At 41.3% G+C, this 22,123-nt stretch overlaps 1 protein-coding gene and 1 pseudogene across 3 annotated transcripts in view; both read left to right on the plus strand.

Annotated features, from left to right (window-relative positions):
* The window catches only part of SOBP (sine oculis binding protein homolog), a 172,803-nt gene that overhangs the window by 44,171 nt on the left and 106,509 nt on the right, over positions 1-22,123 (plus strand). The gene's annotated exons all lie outside the window — the stretch shown is intronic.
* LOC112622950 lies at positions 8,911-9,929 on the plus strand (annotated as a pseudogene). The gene has a single exon (XR_003119059.1). The product of XR_003119059.1 is annotated as a V-type proton ATPase subunit G 1 pseudogene (transcript).

The following is a 22,123-nucleotide window of genomic DNA, read 5'->3' on the forward strand; positions in this document are numbered from 1 at the left end:
AAAAACACTCCAGAATACCATATCTATATCTATATTGTTTACATCATTATAAAGTTTAAGGTCAAACTGAATTTAAGCTTTCATAGTGTACATTTTTGGAAAATGGATAACTGGGAGCCAGAATAGGAGTTAGCATTTGGAATACTTACAGCAGGTAAAGTCAGCAGTGGGAGGAAGCCCATCACATTTCACTTTCTACCAGGAGTTACTGGGGTATGTCTTTGAACATCTTGCTAAACCTGGAAGTTGCAGTGGTTTGGTGTTTAGCCAGTGACTTTGCCAGCTGATCTCAGTTGTCTATTAGTGTACAAACAATTCCTGCCTTCTCTGTAGTCTTCATCCTTCCTTATATGTCCCAAAGCTCTGACATGCTATGCCTTCTTGTGTGTTTTTTTTTCCCCAAATAGAGAAATAAACTAGTCATATCACTTGCTGGCTTTTTTTGTTTTTTTTTTAATTTTAAAGAGTGTTATCTCTGTTACAATATTATATTGTATTACAATAAACATGTACAGCTGCTGCATTTCTGTTAACTGATAGGATTTTGTGGTCATTTTATTTAGGGCTTGGGTTTCCTAATGGATTGTATTAGATACCAGTCTCCATCCTGCCATTTCTAAGAACTGCTTGTAATAAGCCCCTGGGTGTTCCGTACTGAACACAATAGCAAATAGCTACTTCTCTTCTTGTATCATTTAACAAAGTCCTTAGTCCTTGTTAATTAATTATGGACTTTCTTAATCTTAGAAAAACGGCAAAATTCTTCCCATTCCTACATAACAGATTTTTTTTCTGGCTAAATTCTACCTTTTTTAAGTATTGAGAAGTGGATAGGAAACAGAGTGAATAATGTGTGTGTGCAGAACAGAATTTTGCCTTAGGTATAGTGTAGACTTAAAAAAAACATAAAATTAACTGTGCTGTAAATTATGCTTTATAATGACAGCCCGCTTCTTGCTGGATAGCATGCTGGGATCTAAAAATGGTCTCCAAGTTGAACCCAAATTGCATGCATAACTTTACAAAGAAAAATCCTAGTAGAAAAGGTAGCTAATTAGGAGCAGTATTCAGCTGACCTCTGTTTTGTGTCTGAGCAACACCTGCATTTGTGAATGTAAATTGGACAGCTGTGCTTGTGGTCTCTGTGCGTTTCTCTTCACACAGGCTTGGGTGTAGAGTCAGGAATTGATTTGCTGCTAAAAACAAGGACAAAAATAACCCAACTCTCAAAATGATGGCCCACTGAAAATGGGCTCTTTAAATTTCATTTGCCTGTCAATTCTTCATTTCTCTTTGGGTTTTTCTGTCTGTTTAATGGGGTGGGTTGAAAGTGTCACATACATCTCTCACAGATTGTCAGTATGCAATAAGGTGGGATGGATTGAAGCCAGGTTAACCTATATAGTATATAGGTTATATTTTTAACTGAATTTAAATTTTTATTTGAAGAGTTGTCTGGATTGCTACAAATATTAGGCTTTCTTCAAAATACTTCTGCTCAACACTGCCAGGAGAGGACCATGAATCACAGCTGTATTCACTTAAGGACTCTAACTACTAGTTTACACATTTCAGAATGTTGGCTTAAGAAATGGATAGTGTTAATTCATAATATATTTTGTAGGATCCTTATCCCCGAAGGCTTATTTGCTGGCTTAAAATTTTTGAAACAGTAGGTAAGAAAAATACTTGTGTAGTCTGTGGGCAATGTATGACAATGGGATGTAAATCTCATTATTTCATGTGTTAGAGACTTTTCAGGGAACTAATAGCTCACTCTTTTCCCAGCCTGTTTTTGGACCTGAGAGCATTTCTGTCCTTATGATTCACCTAGGAACTGGAAAGTTGCAGAGACTCCTTAGTGATTTTGCACTCTTGTAGAAACATTTAGTTCAACTTGCTAACACCAGTTTTACTTTACATAGTAATACACACTTAAAAATTCTCTTCCCTAAGGGAGTAATGTCTTGTAACCATTATCCCTCTAAAAAGGAGTAACAAACAAGACCGCAAATATTAGTCACTTCCAAATGGCCTGTGTTTGATCTCTTTCCTTTTACATGGGAAATATCTTATTGTCCAAACTAATATCCAAAAATCAGGAAGGAAATCAAAAGTCAAGACAAACGGCCACTGCAGGCAATGTAAAGGATGATTGTTTACTTTTCTTGTTCAGATCTCAAGTTTTTAGTGTTCTTTGTGGATTAGGAATGTTGATAATTTACAAGTAAACACAAATTCCTAAGAGCACCAAAGTTTTGCTTCCTTGTTCTAGTTTTTCTCATAATTTGAAAAGCCGGGTGCCATGGCTCATGCCTGTAATCCCAGCACTTTGGGAGGTGGAGGTAGGAGTATTGTTTGAGCCCAGGAGTTTAAGACCAGCCTAGGCAATAGAGCGAGACCCTGTCTACAAAACATGCAAAAATTAGCTGGGTGTGATGGTGCTCACCTGTAGTCCCAGTTACTCAGGAGGCTGAGATGGGAGGATTGCTTAGCCCAGGAGGCTGGGGCTGCAGTGAGCCATGACTGGGCCATTGTACTCCTGCCTGGCCAACAAAGCAAGACTCTATCTCAAAAAAAAGAAAAAAAAAGATTGAAATACTTCTTCAATAGCATAATATTGTTGTTCCCCAGCAGTCCATAATGGGAAGAAACCAATGTGGCTCAGAGATGAGGACAAGGATGCATAAAAAAGAAAAAGATGATATAGACAGAAACAACATTTGCAAATGATGCCATTAAGATTTCCTAACAATCATTATAATAATAACATAAATATTCAAGGAGGAGAATATTGTATTATTAGCACTTCTTTTACTTTCAAACTATATTCTTGGTTTTACAGTGATCTCTTCTTAGAAGAGATTTCTTTTGGAAGAACCCATCTCTAATTAGCATGTATCATCATGTTATTTGGAGTCTATTTTATTTAGACATAGTCTATTTGTCTTTTTATTAAAGTTGAATATATCCTGGGAAAGATTTCTCAGTTTCAGACTTAATTATATAACCAAGTAGTGCAGAAGAAATGTGTAACAATTGCCATGTTAATCTAGTGATTAACCTGTCTACTCTTTTTCCTTTAAATACCTGCAAGATTTAATTTGCAAAATGGCTATCATTCTTGAAGGCTTGGAGAAGGACATTAAGAAATAACTTGCAATTAATGTCCCCTGACCACCTGAAGCTCAGGCCACAGACTTGCTTTTGCCAGTTGCTTGCAAATATCCTTGGTCCACAAGTAAATGCACCCGGGGAGCCCCAGGGTTCTTCCTGTGGATTCCCCTTGGTTTTGACAGCCACCAGTGAGCCTCCTGGATCTGTCCAGCTGCACCCTGGCCTGCAGGATGATTGCTTGGTTTTGCAGTGTCCCTTAGTACTGTGCTATAAGCCTATCCACTGCCTCATGTGTATAGTGGCTTCTCCTCCCAGGGATTTAGTCTGCAGGCCAGTGGCTGAGCTCCCTTTCGGTCATAGCAAACAGAGGTGTTCTCAGAAAGCTCTGGGGAAAGAACAACAAACCCAAGTGTTTGTTATTCTCTTGTATTTTGAAATACAGAATGGAATATTGGTGAGCTGCTGCAAATGGGAGGCTGGAGAAAGCAATCACAGAGGAGGGGTAAACGTCAGTCCTTGGAAACACATTTGGCAGTAGGGTTAGAGCAGGAAAGTTCTGGCTAGTGAGGTAAAGTGTAGGTCCATATAAAGTTTGACACACAGGCTCTTGAGGAGAGCCAGAAAGTGTTCCAAGGCAGAGGTTCTGCAGACAGAGTGGGACACAGTACTCTAGAAAGCCATCAGAAGCTTCGGGAGAGGCATGTGACCTCATGTTCACCAAAACACTTGAAAACCACTTGAGAAACTCTGGTCTAAGGGATACCTGGAACACAGCATGGGACAAGTGGGTTTGTACTGAAAGGAACAGCAACCACTTCTAGTTTTTAATGAGCCACATGTTGGGAGACTGTGAAGGAAACAGCAATAATTCTAACCCATTAGCCAGAATGGACATGTGTTTCTGAATAACATTAGATATTTTAGATTAAATGTGAAGAGCTGATCAAAACTCTAAATAGCTTCAAGCCCCAGTCTGTGTTCAACATTTTTCAGTGAACGGAAGGAAGAGAGAGAATTTTTCATAAATCAGAATCTGGTCACCTGGGGATCAATACACAGGGCTATTGACGTATATGTCGGAATGTTAATTTTCAGACATAGTACATCTCTGGCCATCCTTCTGGTGACGGCTAATGCTATTCACTTAAATCAAGTTTTTTTCTCATCTGAACTGCTGGTAATTATCCAATCCATCTAAAAGGCACGCTCCCTTTTAACATTAACCACAGTGTCAGATTGCATCAGCCACATTGTGTTCTGGTGACTGCTTCTGCAGAGTGATGAATGTGCGTGTTTGGAGTTCATAGTCCGACTGTCTGTTTGGGCAGTGGGCAGTTCAGTGAAACAAATGATCAGGAAAGGATCTATTTATTTGGGACGAGCGTTCTCCTTATCGATCCAGTCACATTTCCCGCTCTCTCACCTTGCCACTAACAGTGTTCAGCTTTATCTGAACAATGAACATTTAAAGAATTATCTTAATAGATCATTTTGATGTGATTCTCTGATCATAAGCTGCATTCAGCACAGAGTTCCTCTTTGTGCCTGACTTAAAAAGGAAGGTGTTGTGAGACCTTATTAATAAAAACCAGAGGAGGGAGAAGGTTCTGAGAATGCTTGGTGAACTGTCCTGAGAAACCAAGAGATAATGATTATTCATTTTCCTGGAATAGTAGTAATACTCTGTTGATTCAGTGCTTTGTTAAAAATGTTAAGTATCTGAATAAGTGCATGCATAAAAGGGCAGGTGACTTGCCTTGAGATATTTTAAGGTAGTAGATTGAGTCCTGAATTTTTCTCATACACTTTTGCAATGTCTGGTCACAATGCCTAGTATACTCGAGAGGCCCCATGGGGGATCCAAGCTATAGATATGCCGGTGGTTATTTTAATTTCTCCTCCATTTCAATATCTCTGGATAGCTTTTGTACACATAAGCAGAAGTGTGAACTGGCCAAGCCATGTGTAATTCTTTGTTCCTTGGGCTCTTTGCTCTTTGTTTATATTATCACAGATTAGAATGAAATGAAGAAAATCTTGCTACAAATAGGCACTTAATTTCTGTCCTAGCAGTTGAGACTGAGAATGGGAAATTCCCTATGTTACAATCCACTCTTAGGGTGGCTGTGCACACAGTGGAATCTAATGTCTACTGACAGACTGCCTTTGGAGGTTACAAACATCAGTCTATTGCATTCTCTGTAAACACAGGCTGTGGGCCAGAGCTGGACTCTACTACAAGCTCTGTGAGGCAGATCAATGGTTTAATGAATCCATAAAGGTGCTTGAACTCTGCTGCAATTTACTGAGCACTCTAGTTAAATGAAACTCCTGTAGTCTTTAACAAAGATAGCGATAATCGATGGTGGGGGATGGAAGTCCATGTCCAGCAGTCACAACCTCCCAGAATTTGTGTTGTCTCATTGCTAACAGAGGGTTAGTCACATTCAGGCTCTGAGGCTCACTGTGTCTATGTTGATATTTGCTCAATGTTTGAGAGCTGAATTTGGCCCAGAGATGACATAATCTTAGTAATGTTGCTTCTGCGAGGACTATTTTTAAACTATGAAATATTATTTAAAATAAATTTCTTTAAAGTGACAAGATTAAGCTCAAGAATTATATTTGTTCTAACAGGTAGTGTCTTTGTAAGTCATCCCCATGATGAAAAGTAAATAGTGGAATAAAATCCATTCCTGATTAAGTCCTCAAAATGTCAAATTGCATAGTGTTGGAGAGCCCTGATTAATTTTTCCATGGTAAAATATTCCTCATTAGTTTGCTATGGTTGAGGGTTAACCACTCCTATTATAAATTCAGACATTAATGTATTTTCTGCTTAATTCATCTTCGAATAGAGGAAAATATAGTTAGTAGATATGAATTTTTTACTTCCAAATGTGCTTTGGAAACATTATACTGATTTATGAGAGAGCTTTGGAGGCATATATTCTAATTCCTTCATAAATATGTTGAAATGTATTTAAAAGTATTTAACCACCTTTGATTGTAGAAAAACAAGTGCCTTGACTTTGAAATGATTATTTTTCCACAGAAATAGTAGAAGTTATGACATAATTCAAAGATTTTGCATCTGATTTTTGTCACAGAAACTTAAACTTTCTTAATGTTTAACTTTCTTGATTAGCTAATTAGCATTAATTAATCCCACTCCAATAACTATATTTTGGAGGTTCCATGGGTAATAGGAATTTTGAGATATTATGACTGCTAATTTTCACTGGCCTTTTGCCAAACATTCCATGATAAAGCAGTGATTTTTATATGGATCTCATAAATGATATGTTATCTTGTAATCTGTTTTGATAGAATGATTTCATACTATTTAAAATATGGTGAGCATTTTTATGACCGCACATCTAAATCTTTGATATAAGGAGAATCTTTGAAGGACGTGACACTTTCTGTGATAATCTGTAGGATTGTATGTTTCATAAGTGGAGCAATATAAATTGATATCAAAGAAAAAGGGGAGTTTGCCCAATAGGAAATAAGTACCTCCCTACAGCTTTTTGTTTGTTTTTAGCCACACTTAAAAGAAATCTTGTTATTTAATCATCCATTAATTCTTTAAAAAATAAAATAAAAAGATATATTGAGCCCGTGTACGACACTAAGCGTGTTTTAGTCTTGGTGGATAGACTTTTGAACAAGAGAAAAAGTCCCTGTCTTAAAGGGATTTACACTCTGGGGGGGGAGATAGATGATATATACAGGCTTAAAAATATCTTTGTAATATAATTTCAGGTAGGAAAAAGTGCTATGAAAAAAAAGCAGACTGAGGGAGAGGCTCGTGAGGGGCTGCTGTTTTATGTCTGAGGACCACAGGAGTTATTTTTGAGGAGGTGACGTGTGCTGGGGACAGAAGGAAGTGACGGAGCTAGCTGTGTGTGAGGAGCTGGCAGCAGAGTGTCCTGTGGAGAAGGGGGAGTAAGTGAGAAACAGAGGTCCTAAGGCAGGAACAGTCTTGGCATTTTTGAATAGCAGCAAGAAGTACAGATGTCTGGAGCGGAATGATCAAGGTGGTGAGAAGCCAAATGACGTAGGCTGGAGAGGCAGTAGTTTGGAGTTCATTCTAAGTGTGATGGCAGCTATTGGAAGCTGTTGAGCAGGATGGGAGATATAATCTGATTTTTGTTGTTGATTGGGCCTCTGTGAAGGAAGTAACACGTTTAGGATCCCGTATGCAAGGGGGATTTGGAGAGTAAGAAAGGCAACAGCATTCGCATCAAAGTTGGGTGTGTCTGGCAATAGAAAACTAAAAATATCTTGTTCACTGAATTATTCATTAGTAGTTATGAAACATTTCCCAGTAGCAAAAGTGTGTTGAACCAATTTAGTTTTGTGTGTGTGTGTTTTGTTTTTTTGTGTGTTTTGTGTTTTTTTGGGGGGTAAGGTGTGGGAGGAAAGGCATCAGGGAGGGATACTGTTCGGTAAGTGTTCTGACACAGCAATTTTCTTTCTGTAGGGCAGGTGGGGCTTGTCCCCAATCTGGTAGAGAGGTTAGGGCCTCAGAAGGCAAACTCCATGCAGAATCTAACTCTTGCTCTGGGAGACCTACAGCATCCATGGGCCTTCTCAAGCCCTAGCCTTAGAGGTAGCATTATGGTAAAGAGATGGTAGTCTTGAAGGGACCATCTTTGGCTAAAGGGATTATTTTGAAGTCTGTTTTATTCTGAGAGTGGGTATAGTTTGGTGATTACTTATAGGGTGTGTCAGGATTTTTAATACAAGTAACAGAAGACCTCAACAATAAAAGACATCATTTGGAGTTATAAAGTCCTAAGCTAGTATGTACTTTGGGGCAGGTTGATTCAGCAGCACAGTGGTCTTATCACGGTCCCATTTCTTTCCATCTCTGTGTTCTTCCATATAGAGTGTTGGCCACATTCCATGGCAAGCTCCCCAGTGGTTATGGGACAGCTGCTAGCAGCAATCAGGGCTACACACTTTCTTGTTGACATGCTCTGGAATGAGTGTCTCTGTCCTAGCATTCCAAAAAAGAGTCTTGAAATTCATACTCGTTGTCTATGCTTACACTACATGCTCATACCTGAACTGGGGGCGCTATGACGAGAGAGAGCAATGGAATGTCTAGCATGAGCCCATCAGGGCTTCCCTCTGAAATTCAGGTTGAGCTCATTTTCCTCTGAAGCCCATGGGCAGCATGGGGAGGGGTAGCTACCAGAATGAAAGTCAGGAAACTGTTAGGGAGGGGACCAGAGTGATGGCTGATGGGAGATGCCAGCAAATGCCCACAAGAGAGAAAGAGAGATGATTTCCTGAGGTTATTTCATGAAGTTGAATTCTTTACACAATGGATGTGTCACACCTGTCTACTCTTGACATGTGGGAGAAATAATCCAAAGTGGATTGAAAGATAAAAATGTGGTTAGCATTCATCATAGGGTCCTTAGATGAACCACCTCTTCTACCCAGCACCAGCTGTTTTGAGAAACCTGATTATTAGAACACTGGCTCTAGTATCAGGACTGATGTGATCACTGTTTCCACTCTTTTTGGACTTTAGAACATGAGATTGCACAGAACTAAAACAAAGGGATTGTGGCTAGCTGTTATCCCCATTTATGAAGAGGAACAGTGGTGCCATTACAGCAGCAGATAGCCCAGAATATAGTTTCCTCAGTGTAAGTGGCCTAGGAGAGGCTGGTCAAGGGCTGTATTGGATGTGGGGAGCTAGATGCTTTGAAGTAGAAGTCTGATGGGATGAGGCTGCTGTTACCCATCAAGAGTTAGCTGGTCCAGCTCAGAGTCGCTGCCACCATGGCTAGTCAGTCGCAGGGGATTCAGCAGCCGCTGCTGGCCGAGAAGCGGGCAGCCGAGAAGGTGTCTGAGGCCCGTGAAAGAAAGAACCGGAGGCTGAAGCAGGCCAAAGAAGCAGCTCAGGCTGAAATTGAACAGTACCGCCTGCAGAGGGAGAAAGAATTCAAGGCCAAGGAAGCTGCGGCACTGGGATCCCATGGCAGTTGCCGCACTGAAGTGGAGGAGGAGACCCAGGAGAAGATGACCATCCTCCAGACCTACTTCCAGCAGAACAGGGATGAAGTCTTGGATAACCTCTTGGCTTTTGTCTGTGACATTTGGCCAGAAAGCCATGAAAACTACCGCATAAATGGATAAAAGAAGAGAGAACACCTGTTCTGTGGAGTGGCATTTTAGATGCCCTCATGAATATGAAGCTTTAGCACAGCTCTAGTTATATTCTTATGAAATGGCATTAAATTATTTCCATATATTATATAGTAGGTCCTTCCACTTTTTGGACAGTAGCAAATCTAACTTTTTTGTACAGACTTAGAAATTATCCAAAGATTTCATCTTTTTACCTCATATTTCTTAGGAATTTAATGGGTATATGTTATCTTTTTTTCCTATGCCTTTTGGCTCAAGCAACATGCATATCACTGTTGACTTTTTCTTTCTTAGATATAGTTAAAAAAAAAAAAACAAACCACATAACCATTCTTTTAAGAAAGGAAGGGATTAAATATTTTTTTTTCCCTAACACTTTCTTGAAGGTCAGGGGCTTTATCTATGAAAAAGTAGTAACTAGTTCTTTGTAACCTGTGTGAAGCAGCAGCCAGCCTTAACGTAGTCCATTCTTGCTAATGGTTAGAACAGTGAATACTAGTGGAATTATTTGGGCTACATTTAGTTTTTCTTAATCAAAATTACTAGATGATAGAATTCAATAACTTGTTACATGTTATTACTTGGTGTATCAGTAATCATTTAAAAGTAAAGACTCTGTCATGCAAAAAAAAAAAAAAGGAAAAAAAGAGTTAGCTGGTCCACACATTGAAGCTACTTTCTTTGTGGCTGAAAACTGTGTCTGCTAAACAGAAAGAAAAGAGAAGTATTCAGAAGAATTGTGATACAGTCTGAGGCTAAATGCTTCAAGTTCAGGTGGCCAAAGGAGTAGAAGTATTGAAGATTGCAACTTTCACCATTATTAATTATTTATTTATTCATTCAACAAATATTTGTTGAACAGTAACTATGGGAGTTGTAGTGGCCAACAAAACCTGGTCCTTGCCCTCATGAATCTTATAGTCCATTGAGGGACAGAAGTTTATTTAAATAATAACACAAATGTGAAATTGTCACTGTGGCAAGTGCCTTGATAGTATTGGGCACAGTCCCATGAGAACCTTTTTCAGGGTGAGTTGACTTGTCAGAAGATCTTGAGGCTTCCCTGAGTAAGTGGGACTAGCACTGAAATCTGAAGGATAAAGAGGTGTTAAGTAAGGAAAGAGAGAAGGAAGAGCTTTTTGGGCTGAGGGCACCGCAGTGTGATTTCTAATTTTGGCATTGATTTGCTCTTTCTTTGCTAATTTCATGTTCTTTATGGAGGAATGGTCCTTTACCCACAAACAAGAAAACAAATTGAGCAAACAGATATTCCCTGGAATGATAACCCCATTCATCCATTTGTTTGCAAATTCCTTCCTTCCTTCCTTCCTTCCTTCCTTCCTTCCTTCCTTCCTTCCTTCCTTCCTTCCTTCCTTCCTTCCTTCCTTCCTTCCTTCCTCCCTCCCTCCCTCCCTCCCTCCCTCCCTCCCTCTTTCTCTCTTTCCCTCTTTCTCTCTTTCTCTCTTTCTCTCTTTCTTTCTTTCTTTCTCTTTCTTTTTCTTTCTTTCTTTCTACCAATCCTTGGGGATTCATTGCTTGCCTGCTGGCCTCTGCCTGCTCTGACTTTTTGATCAGCTTCATGGACTATAGAGTTAGCACATTAATACTAAATCACTTCAGAGAGTATACAGCTTGTAACTCTTGAAGATAGAAGCATTTTATAAATACATCATAATACTGTAATAATCACAGTGATAACTATAAGAGCTTAAGTGTTTTTAACTATCAAATGTACTAGAAAAGCAACAATGACAATAGAGAAAAGATTGTGCAAAAATGCACTGATTTGAGAGAGGAGAATAGTGTAATTACTGTCTGATGAATGTGGTTGAAAGATAAATGAGATAACTCACTTTTTGCTGGAAAGAGCCACAGAAAGGGCAGATACCCTCATCCCCACTAGGTGAAGAGATGTAGTTTTGTTATATATAGAGAACTACATAATTACATTAACATTAATGCAAGGGCAGACAGAAAGTTTGGGTAATGATGAATTCCAGGACAGAGAACTGCTGATTGACACTCAGGTCCCTACGCAAGACAATTGTGATAAAATGGAAACAGAACACCATATTTGCTGGCATAGCAACAGAGGGTGATTTTTGTGGTGCAGTGGTGTGGCGGGAAGGAAGGGATTCTCCTCCCTTTCTTTGTATTCTTTGTTTCAGTCTCGCGTCTAATTTTAGTACCTAAAATCATGATGACAACTCTATAGAAATGTAGTGACAAATAAATAGGCAGGTGAGTAATTCAGATTTTATCTTCCTGGGTCTTACCTGTGTGATGTGGACATGGATATTCCTAATGAGAGGAATCTGAATCTCTCTTCAGGATGCCAAATGGGAGAGATGACCCTTTTAAGGCTACCCACACTTTTTCCTGCCTCAGGTGACTGTGAACCCGGGACTTCGAGTTCAGCTGGAGTCAGCAGCCCCTCTCCAGTTCTAGTAGCTCCTGAAAGCCACACATAATGACAGTCATTTCCAAAAGAGGCTGATTTTAAAACTGTGCTGAAAATGGCTAACAGCAGGCTGAAGGTTAAAGTAAAAAACTTAAAAACCATAAAATCTGCCTGGAGGCTATTTAAGCAAACTGTTTTAGAGGCACAGATGGTTCATATACCTCTGAGCCAAAAACAAAAAGGAAAAAGGGGACAGTAAAGCTGGCGTGATTAAGCAGACAAGTATGAAAGTTTTATTAGTACTAAAAAGGCATCCTTTAGAAAGTAAAAGAATCTGTCTCAGGAAATTCGGAAGATATATTAAAGACCAATGGGAAATGGAGAGGGCACACAGATGACATTTCGGAAAGCAACCAAAGATAGTGAAGACACACAATGTACGCATGGACACTGGATATCAGAAGCTGTGCTCTGAGGACCTTAGGAAGCAGTGTAAGAGAAAGATACCGTATATGGACAGTTGGGAGTAGCTTCCCTGTCCTGTATCTGTGATGTAGAGCAGGTTTTATAAGGGTTTTGTGCAACTTAAACAGTGGTTTGAATCTCCAAGGAAAATCAGTTGAAGCAAATTTGAGAAGCTTAAGTGCCATAAATCAGAGGGTCCAAAACATATGAAGGAAATAAAGTACGATGTTGCTGATAGCATTAAAAATAGCACTTATACTTGAGAGTGGAGAAGTCATTGGGGTGCAAGGGCATCCAGCCTCTCGAGGGTCTGCTTTGTTGCATCCTGGATGCAGTCCTCCAAGTATCTTCCCATGAGTGTGCAGGTACCTGCACTCATGTGCACACAGAAAGCCTCTGGATTTGAGATGGGTGAGTATCCATTATCATAATTTTGAGAAAAGCCAGACTCTAAGGAATGACAGAATAGTACAAAGTTTGCAGGGTCACTATATGAGGAGCCTCCTTTGAAGGAAAAAAAACAAAAAACAAAAAACAGTATTTATGTCTTGAGTTAGCATTTGATACAAACCTAAATAAAAATGACCAAATATAGCCTTGCAAAAAAGTAAGGTAAGTTGTTTGGATTTTCAAAAATCCAAGTAATTCATTTAGAGTTTGGCTGACTCCCCCTGAAGAGACCCTTGAGGAACATAAACAACTGAAGACAAGAAATAAGGCCCCGCCTTGGATTAAGAACCTGGGGAAGGAGTGGATGATATTCCTCAGAGTAGAGAAATTAATAGTGTACCATCCCAGGGGTTTATATTAGGAGTAGTGTCCCTTGGTAATGCTGATGGCTTATTTGGCAGTAGATGACAGGAAGAAGGGAGCATTCCCTACTTTCTCTTAGTTGCTTTCATTTGAAAAACCACAGAGAATTACCCTCTCCCCAAAAAGAAACCCTTACAAATATATACATATAATGAGGTAACCTGACATCAGATGCAATTCCATTCACTCAGCCATCAGCGAGCACAAGGGAACAAAACGTTTTAATCCTCACGTCCCTGATATGAGCTGACTCTCAGCATCCCCAGAGAGGAGAACTTGGTCCCATCTGTAGGGGGCTCATTGTGTTGCCTGCCTCGAGTAAAAAAATTAACGTTTAAATGTTTGACTGCATTAAAGACAATTTTTAAAAGCAGACAAAAGTATGTCAAACAATATGCTGATAATCAAGCTATGTCCCTTCTCACAGGAAACGTGTAGTTCATTCTTCTTGAACCTGATTTTTATAAAAGGCTAATGCTGAACTTTAAAAGAGTTGACACAGAGGATTAAATGTATTTTTATTGTACTGCAGGCTATACAAATATAGGATACAAAAGCCTGAAAAGGTATATTGTTGAGGACAAAAGAACTAATAATAAAACTAAAGAATTGATAAATGTAAATGTAATCAAAGTGTATTCAGTCTCAACACTCAGGGGTAACCTTTGCAGTTGGCCACAATGGGGAAAGACTGGATCAGACTCCATGGCAGATGGTTTAATACATAGTGCATATATTAATCCATGGAGGCAGCCCTGGAAATGCAAGCAGGTTGTTAATGATCACAGATAGCAGTTGTGAGCTGCTCCTGGTCTTGCAGTTAGGTGTTCAGATGTCATGCTTCGGGGTCCAAGTTGATGGGTTTCTAGGTTGGGAAAACATTTTCCCCCTTCTATTGCACTGCACAGCTGATAAGGCATGCTTCGGGGAAGGAGTGATTTAGACTATTGCAGGTGAAGGGAAGGGAGAGAAGGTAGACTTACAACCCAGTACCATGATTTAGTTTGATGACTTCTTACTTCTAGTTAAAATGGTACCATTGAGAGCTCATTGAGTGTGAGGGATTTGTAAATCAAATGTAAAGGGAGCAGACACCACTGCTGTAAATCCAATAGAACTTCAAATCTGACATCAAGTCAATACTGCTTACCAACAACAACAAAAGGAATCCCCAATCTCATGGCCTACTGACATCAGAGAAAACCATGTACAAATAATATAATTTTCTTTTTCTGTGCGTGTGTGTGTGTGTGTGTGTGTGTGTGTGTGTTTGCAAGAGAGAGTCTTGCTCTGTTGCTCAGGCTGGAGTGCAGTGGCATGATCTCGGCAAGCTCCGCCTCCTGGCTTCATGCCATTCTCCTGCCTCAGCCTCCCGAGTAGCTGGGACTATGGGCGCCCGCCACCATACTCAGCTAATTTTTTGTATTTTTAGTAGAGCCAGGGTTTCACCATGTTAGCCAGGATGGTCTTGATCTCCTGACCTCGTGATCTGCCCGCTTCGGCCTTCCAAAGTGCTGGGATTACAGGTGTAAACCACCGCGCCCGGCCAACCAATAATATACTTTTCAACTTTCTTTATCATGAATTATTTAATAAGTAGAAAAGAATATTGACCTCCCAAATTTCAGCACATTAAAAGTTGACTTAAAGAGTGAATTAAGGGCTAGGTGCAAAGGCTCACATCTGTAACACCAGCACTTTGGGAGGCTGAGGTGGGAGGATCACTTGAGGCCAGGAGTTCATGACCAGCCCGGACAACATAGCAAGACCGTGTTCTACAAAATATATTAAAAAAAAATTAGCCAGGTGTGATGGTGCACACCTGTTGTCTCAGCTACTAGGGAGGCTGAGGTAGGAGAATTGCTTGAGCCAGAAGTTTGAGGTTGCAGTGAGCTGTGACTGTGCTACTGCACTCCAGCCTGGGTGACAGAACAAGACCTTATTTTGTAAAAAAGAAAAAAATTAAAAAGTTGAATTAAAAACAGATAAACCGGCCAGGCACGGTGGCTCATGCCTGTAATCCCAGCACTTTGGGAGGCCGAGGTGGGCGGATCACGAGGTCAGGAGATCGAGATCATCTTGGCTAACATGGTTAAAGCCTGTCTCTACTAAAAATATAAAAAAAATTAGCTGGGCATGTTGGCAGGCGCCTGTAGTCCCAGCTACTCAGGAAGCTGAGGCAGGAGAATGGCATGAACCCGGGAGGCAGAGCTTGCAGTGAGCCAAGATCACACCACTGCACTCCAGTCTTGGCAACAGAGTGAGACTCCATCTCAAAAATAAAAATGAAAATAAAACAAAACAAACAAACAAACAAAAAACAGGTAAATGCAGAGAATTAATTATAAAGAGGCATACTCCCAAGCCCTATACTGGGGTGGAGCTCATAGAAATCATTATATTATTGAAGCACAAATTGATTGTAGAAGCTTAAATCAAGACAACCAGAATTAAATAGAAACTCAGGAAAAAAAAAAAACCCTAGATGCCTTATGGTGTTTCATTTAGGGTGTCATTTTGCATTAAATGCGATGAAAGAAGAAAGTTAAAGTGCCCCAAAGTAAATGGAGTTAGAACTTTATATTTCCATTTCCCCAAAAGTACAACTCCCCTCCTCGTTCAAGCCCTTTTGCTCATTTTTTTGCATTTCTAATGTAGTAATTTAGTACTTAGTAAATATCAGTTAATTTTTAATTTTTTATGATCATATAATTCAGCTCTGGATAGGGAGATGTTTGATGTTCCATGGCCTAGATATTTGGCTAAATGTTTGATCAGTTGCAAGTAAAGGTGATGTAGAGTAGACCTCAATGTCCTTCTCCGTATGTGTGCAGGGAGATGGGGTGATGTACTGGAGAAAACCTGTGTCAAAACAACCATGATAGTTAACTCCTATCACCTGCACTCTCCAGGGATGTCCAGGAACCTGGTAAGCTATGGTCATGTTACTCTAACCCAGCAGTGCATGGGAGGAGACATGGAGAGATGGGCCTTACTCATTCCTGGGCAGCCTGGCACCCGTGGGGTCCTTCCTCTCTACACCTGAAAGGCCAGTGGGGACAGGAAGGAAGTTGGCAGCTTCCATTTTGGTCTTGAGTCCGGAAGCTGAAATAATCCTTTCTGTCACTGAGCCCCCTTGCAGGGCAGCTGCTAACAGGAACAATTGACCCACACTCAGCTTGGACCAGGATACTGGAATAGCGTGGGCAGTGAAAGGCTGGAGAGAAGCATAAGAATGCGTATTTGGGTACAGACTGGTGTCTGTAAAACAAGCACATGAATCAGCAATGCAGTGAGGTCCTCAGAGGATGGAACTTGTCTCAGGGCTGGGTGCTGTGGAAATTAGACATCTGAGACGTGGTTTCTGCTCAGAAGAGTGTCTGTTTGAGCGTGTGAATTTTTCTGTGCTTGTGTGGAAGTTGACCTCACACCACACATTTATTCACTTACGCATTTATTTAACAAGCAATATTGAACATCCGCAGCATGAAGGACATTGTTCTGTGGCTGGGGATACAAAGATAGATAAACAGAGGTCCTTGCCTCTGAGGCTCTCACAGTTGAATGGGGAGAGCAACCAGTAAACAAATGACATGACGCGAGGCATGCTGGAACCGATGCGGGTAAGAAGAACCTGGGCACCACAGGGTGACTTACCCAGCCCAAAGGCCAGGCTCTATGCATGAGTGAGCACATGCTAATTTAGAGACCAAAATATAGATTCAGGAAGTGGAATGGATAGAAAAAAGGACGGCGAGGCTCACAAAGGATGTGAGTCAGGAATGAGAGTGCCACATGTCACACATTAAAAAACAAATGCATAACCCTTACTGTCATTCCCATGTTGTGCTTTAACATTTTAAAATATCACAGACTTTGTAGGAATGCTTGAAACAATACTACATAACTTAAAAAATGGATTTTTGACATCATTTTTCCCTTGGGATGTTTTATGAAGAAGTCTTCAGGAGATAAAGGAGGCAAAGAAGCAGAGAATCTAACAGACAGGGCTCAGGGCTCATGGATAAAGTAGTGCAGAGACTGACAGGCACGTGAAGAGTTTAATATGTGTCTGCACATTTCCTGAACTGTACAAACTTAAAGTGATGGTAGAAAACTTCTCCAACATCCTCCTCCTACGGCCGAGAAAATTGTGGCCCTGAGAAGTTAAGTGACTTGCAGGGGCCACACATCTAGTCGGGGGTGGATACCACAACAGATACATCAGCTCTGATGAAGTTTCTGAAGTCAGTAACAAGAGGAGGCTGTAATTGCAGTTGCCTGAAGAGCAACAGAAACTGGTCTCCTTCATGATTAGAATATCAGTGTTTAGTAAGTGTACATACAAACTTCGTAAAATGGCGTAGTATGCTATTTTTCAAGCTTTTATTTACTATGAACCAGTAGTAATAAATTTGTTTTATAATTTGGTACGCACACACACAAACTCATAACCAGTTTCACGGAATCTAAGTCACTTTGATGATGGCGTTTTCTTGATGTTACCAGAAGGTATCAATGAAGATTTTCATACAATTATGTCACAGCTGCAACCTGGCTAAAAACAAGGGTAAAATGAATCGTGATTTCAGAAGCGTTAAAATGTGAAAAATATCTGGATTTTAGAATACACAAAACAGGGCATATGTATTTAAAACTGAAATAAAAATTTTGTGAAATAATACAGTACTTATTTTCCTATGTGATGCATTCTGATATTTTCTGTTTTATTTTATTTAAAAAATTGTTGATTGGGACTGGGTGCAGTGGCTCATGCCTGTAATCCCAGCACTTTGGGAGACTGAAGCAGGTGAATCACTTGAGGTCAGAGGTTCGAGACCAGCCATAACAACATGGTGAAACCTCGTATCTACTAAATATACAAAAATTAGCTGGGCATGGTGGCACATGCCTGTAATCCCAGCTACTCGGGAGGCTGAGGCAGGAGAATCACTGGAACCCAGGAGGTGGAGGTTTCAGTGAGCCAAGATCACACCACTGTACTCCAGCTGGGGCATCAGAGCAAGACTCTGTCTCAAAAAAAAAAAAAAAAAAATTGTCGATTGGGACTTACTGATGAGCTGAGAAGCTTGAAAATAATAGGTAAATAGGTATATTTGTATGAAATGTCATTATCATGGTAGGTTGGGAGCCTTCAGTTTCTCACCATTGGATGGATTCTCCTTGACCTTAACTCTGCAATTTCACCAAGTTAAACCGAGCTATGGGCCGGGCGCGGTGGCTCAAGCCTGTAATCCCAGCACTTTGGGAGGCCGAGACGGGCGGATCACAAGGTCAGGAGATCGAGACCATCCTGGCTAACCCGGTGAAACCCCGTCTCTACTAAAAAATACAAAAAACTAGCCGGGCGAGGTGGCGGGCGCCTGTAGTCCCAGCTACTCGGGAGGCTGAGGCAGGAGAATGGTGTGAACCCGGGAGGCGGAGCTTGCAGTGAGCTGAAATCCGGCCACTGCACTCCAGCCCGGGCGACAGAGCGAGACTCCGTCTCAAAAACAAAACAAAAAACAAACAAAAAAAAAACAAACAAAAAAATAAACCGAGCTATGATCAGATATTCTAAACTTTCAGTGTGGGCTCTCTTAGCAGAGTTATATTTATCACTTAAAATGGCCAATGGCTGCTCCATTTATAATTTGTTTTAAGTATGCATTTGTCTTGATGGAGAACTGCAGGTGATGTGTGTATTGATTGGATAGTAAAAGGAATGCTCACATTTTATGCTGTGCTATATGAAGCTCTTGCATCGGGTGAAAGTGAAGCAGAGGAAGGCAGAGGTGAGTTGGTGGGGAGGAGCAAGGGTGGGAAAGCCAGGGAAGTGGAGGAAGACCAGACAGTGAGGAGGGGATAGACTCTCACCATGTGTGGCCTGGTCTTCTCCATTCCACAGTCAAATGAGATGAGGCCCAGGCCTGTTCCACATAGCTGTGTTGTTAACCATGGCATGAGACACATCCTTCACAAGGATTGGCCAACATCAGGGGAGTTGATGAGAGAACGTCTTGGCTACCAAATAGAAAGAGTGGCTGACTCTATTTCAAAGTCAGCCACTGGTCAGGGGTGGTGGTATGTACCTGTAGTTCTAGTTACTTAGGAGGCTGAGGCGGGAGGATCACTCGAACCCAGGAGTTAGAAGCTACAGTGAGCTATGATCACACCACTGTACTCCAGCCTGGGTGACAGCATGAGACCCTGTCTCTAGAATAAATAAATAAATAAATAGTAGACTGATGAAGACATGACAGCTAAGGCTTCCCCATTTAAATAGTTTGGTACTTAAAGCCAGATTAGAGATGGGGTGGGTGTGGAGTGGAGAATAAACCTGAGAACTTATTCATGTAACCAAACACCACCTGTCCGCCAAAAACCTATTGAAATAAATAAATAAATAAGAAAAAGAAAACTCTGAGCTGGGAGTTCTTAACTGTTTGAATCATGGCCTTCTTTGATAATCTGAAGAAAGCTTCAGATTGGAGTCTCTCTCCATGGAATACACATGCACAGAGAATTTCACACATAATTTCTTGGGGTCCGTGGACTTTCTGAAATCCACTCATGGGCTTATTATTTTTTATTTTTATTTATTTTATTTTATTTTTTTGAGACAGAGTCTCACTGTGTCACTCAGGCCTGAGTGCATTGGCACGATCTCGGCTCACTGCAACCTCTGACTCCTGGGCTCAAGTGATTCTCCTGCCTCAGCGTCCCAAGTAACTGGGACTACAGGTGCACGCCACTACACCCGGCTAATTTTTTTTTTTTTTTTGAGATGGAGTCTTCCTCTGTCACCCAGGCTGGAGTGCAGCGGTCTCTGCTTACTGGAACCTCCGCCTCCTGGGTTCAAGCAATTCTGTGCCTCAGCCTCCTGAGTAGCTGGGATTACAGGTACCCACCACCACACCTGGCTAATTTTTTTGTGTTTTTAGTAGAGACGAGGTTTCACCATCTTGGCCAGGTTGGTCTTGAACTCTTGACCTCGTGATCCACCCACCTCGGCCTCCCAAAGTGCTGGGATTACAGGTGTGAGCCACTGTGCCTGGCCAGTTTTTTTGTATTTTTAGTAGAGACGAGGTTTTGCTGTGTTGGTCAGACTAGTCTTGAACTCCTGGTCTCAGGTCATCTGCCTGCCTCAGGCATGGGCTTTTTGAATTCAGGTTTAGGGTCCTATCTAATGTAACATGCATTGGACATGGGAGAATTCAGCTCGCATCTTCTCTTCTGCAAACAAGGTTTCTTCCCTTAAGCCAGAGATGGAAGATGGAAGGTTTTCTGACACGTGCAGCCTAGAATGGAGGTTGGGACAGGTGGAGGTGAGCTGTAAATCCACCAGCCTGAGGGACAGTGTGGCCAGACTGGGTTTTGACTTGTACTGCCTGGTGTGCCTCCCAGCAGATTTTTTGAGTAACCCTCCAGTAATAAACTTCACAGTATTAAGGAAAAGGGCATTTGGCCTGAGAGCTAGAGATGATGCTCCTTCCAGGACGTAGGCCTTGAGAAATAAGTGACAGAGTTTTTCTGCAGTTTGTCCAATACTTAGAGCAGTCCCAGACCTCTCAAAATGGATGGCTTTAAAGTCACAAAACTGGTGATGTTAAGGAGAGATTCTTCCATTTGCATTACAGAGGCTTGATGGATGTAGGGGAGCTCTAGTCGTGGTAAGCTGTTGGATTAAACAATCTTGCTGCCTGGATGTCCTGTCAGATGCAGCGTAATACTTAACAGAACTCCTTACTCCTTGCCACCTCTGAGAGGAATTTAAACTGTCAGCCCATTAAGTGTTCATTTCTAATGTGAAATTTCTAGATGAAGGCAATTTAGCTTAATTTACCAAGACACCTCTTCATGTCTGGGAGGACTGCTGGGAGAAGTAGAGCTGGAATCCATTGGAGCCACCTCTCTGCAGACGTCTAGAACACAAGTGGCACAGAGTGGCTTTGGTGGGTCATTATGGCATTTGTCAAGGAAAAGCAACATTGCCCTCTAACTGACTCTCACTTCTTTTTTTTTTTTTTTTTTTTTTGAGACGGAGTCTCACTCTGTCGCCCAGGCTGGAGTGCAGTGGCCGGATCTCAGCTCACTGCAAGCTCCGCCTCCCGGGTTCACGCCATTCTCCTGCCTCAGCCTCCCGAGTAGCTGGGACTACAGGCGCCCGCCGCCTTGCCCGGCTAGTTTTTTGTATTTTTTAGTAGAGACGGGGTTTCACCGTGTTAGCCAGGATGGTCTCGATCTCCTGACCTCGTGATCCGCCCGTCTCGGCCTCCCAAAGTGCTGGGATTACAGGCTTGAGCCACCGCGCCCGGCCGACTCTCACTTCTGTTCTGGAAAAAAGGCATCATCATTCATGCCACCATCCCAATAGACATGGGAAAAAATTTCTCTTCAGATTTTGAGAGCATCCAAGCATTGACTGTTCTTTCTACAGAGGCCTGGGATGGGGCATGGGAGGTGTTAGAGAAACTATTATTCTGTGAGCCTGGCTGGGTCTGCAGATGGAAGGCTCTGTTCAAGTACAGCAGCATCCTTGTGCTGCAGTTAGTGGTTTTACATTTTTTAAAATCCCCTTCTGAGGGAAATCTGTGATTACATTTTTTTCTCTGCACAGGTGCTAGAATGCATTGCGCAAATACAAACATCCCACTTCATGAGAAAATTTGGAAGTCATTTTCCTTCCATCTGTCTGAAGTAGACTGTGCTCTAAAACTGGCCATCCACCCACCCATTCTCCCACGCACCTTCTCGGTGACAGGAGGAGATGGCATTGTAAGAGAATGAAAAAAAAAGAAAAAAAGATAAACCCTGCAAGGCATTTAAAAGGATGGCTTATTAGTATCAGTTGGACAGCTATGAATAACACATGATAGCTTCTGGGGCGGCATATTATTCATAGAAGAGTCGCCTTAATTCTCCTTCTCTCCTCTTTCCCATTCCACTGTCCCTTTATTACAGATACTCTTCTCCATCAAATTCTCACATCCTTGCCAAACCTGAGTATTTTTTGATCACAGATAATTTTCATATGTCCACAGTGAGTTCTCACCCACGTAGGTAGGTAAGCAATGTTCCTTCAGAAAAGGGAGGCAGTGCCTGTTTCCAGAGGATGGTGCAGCTGTAAGCGCCTTGCACTCCAACAATCAG

This window comes from Theropithecus gelada, chromosome 4 (genome assembly GCF_003255815.1).
Source record: "Theropithecus gelada isolate Dixy chromosome 4, Tgel_1.0, whole genome shotgun sequence".
In the NCBI taxonomy this organism is placed as follows: Eukaryota; Metazoa; Chordata; class Mammalia; order Primates; family Cercopithecidae; genus Theropithecus; species Theropithecus gelada.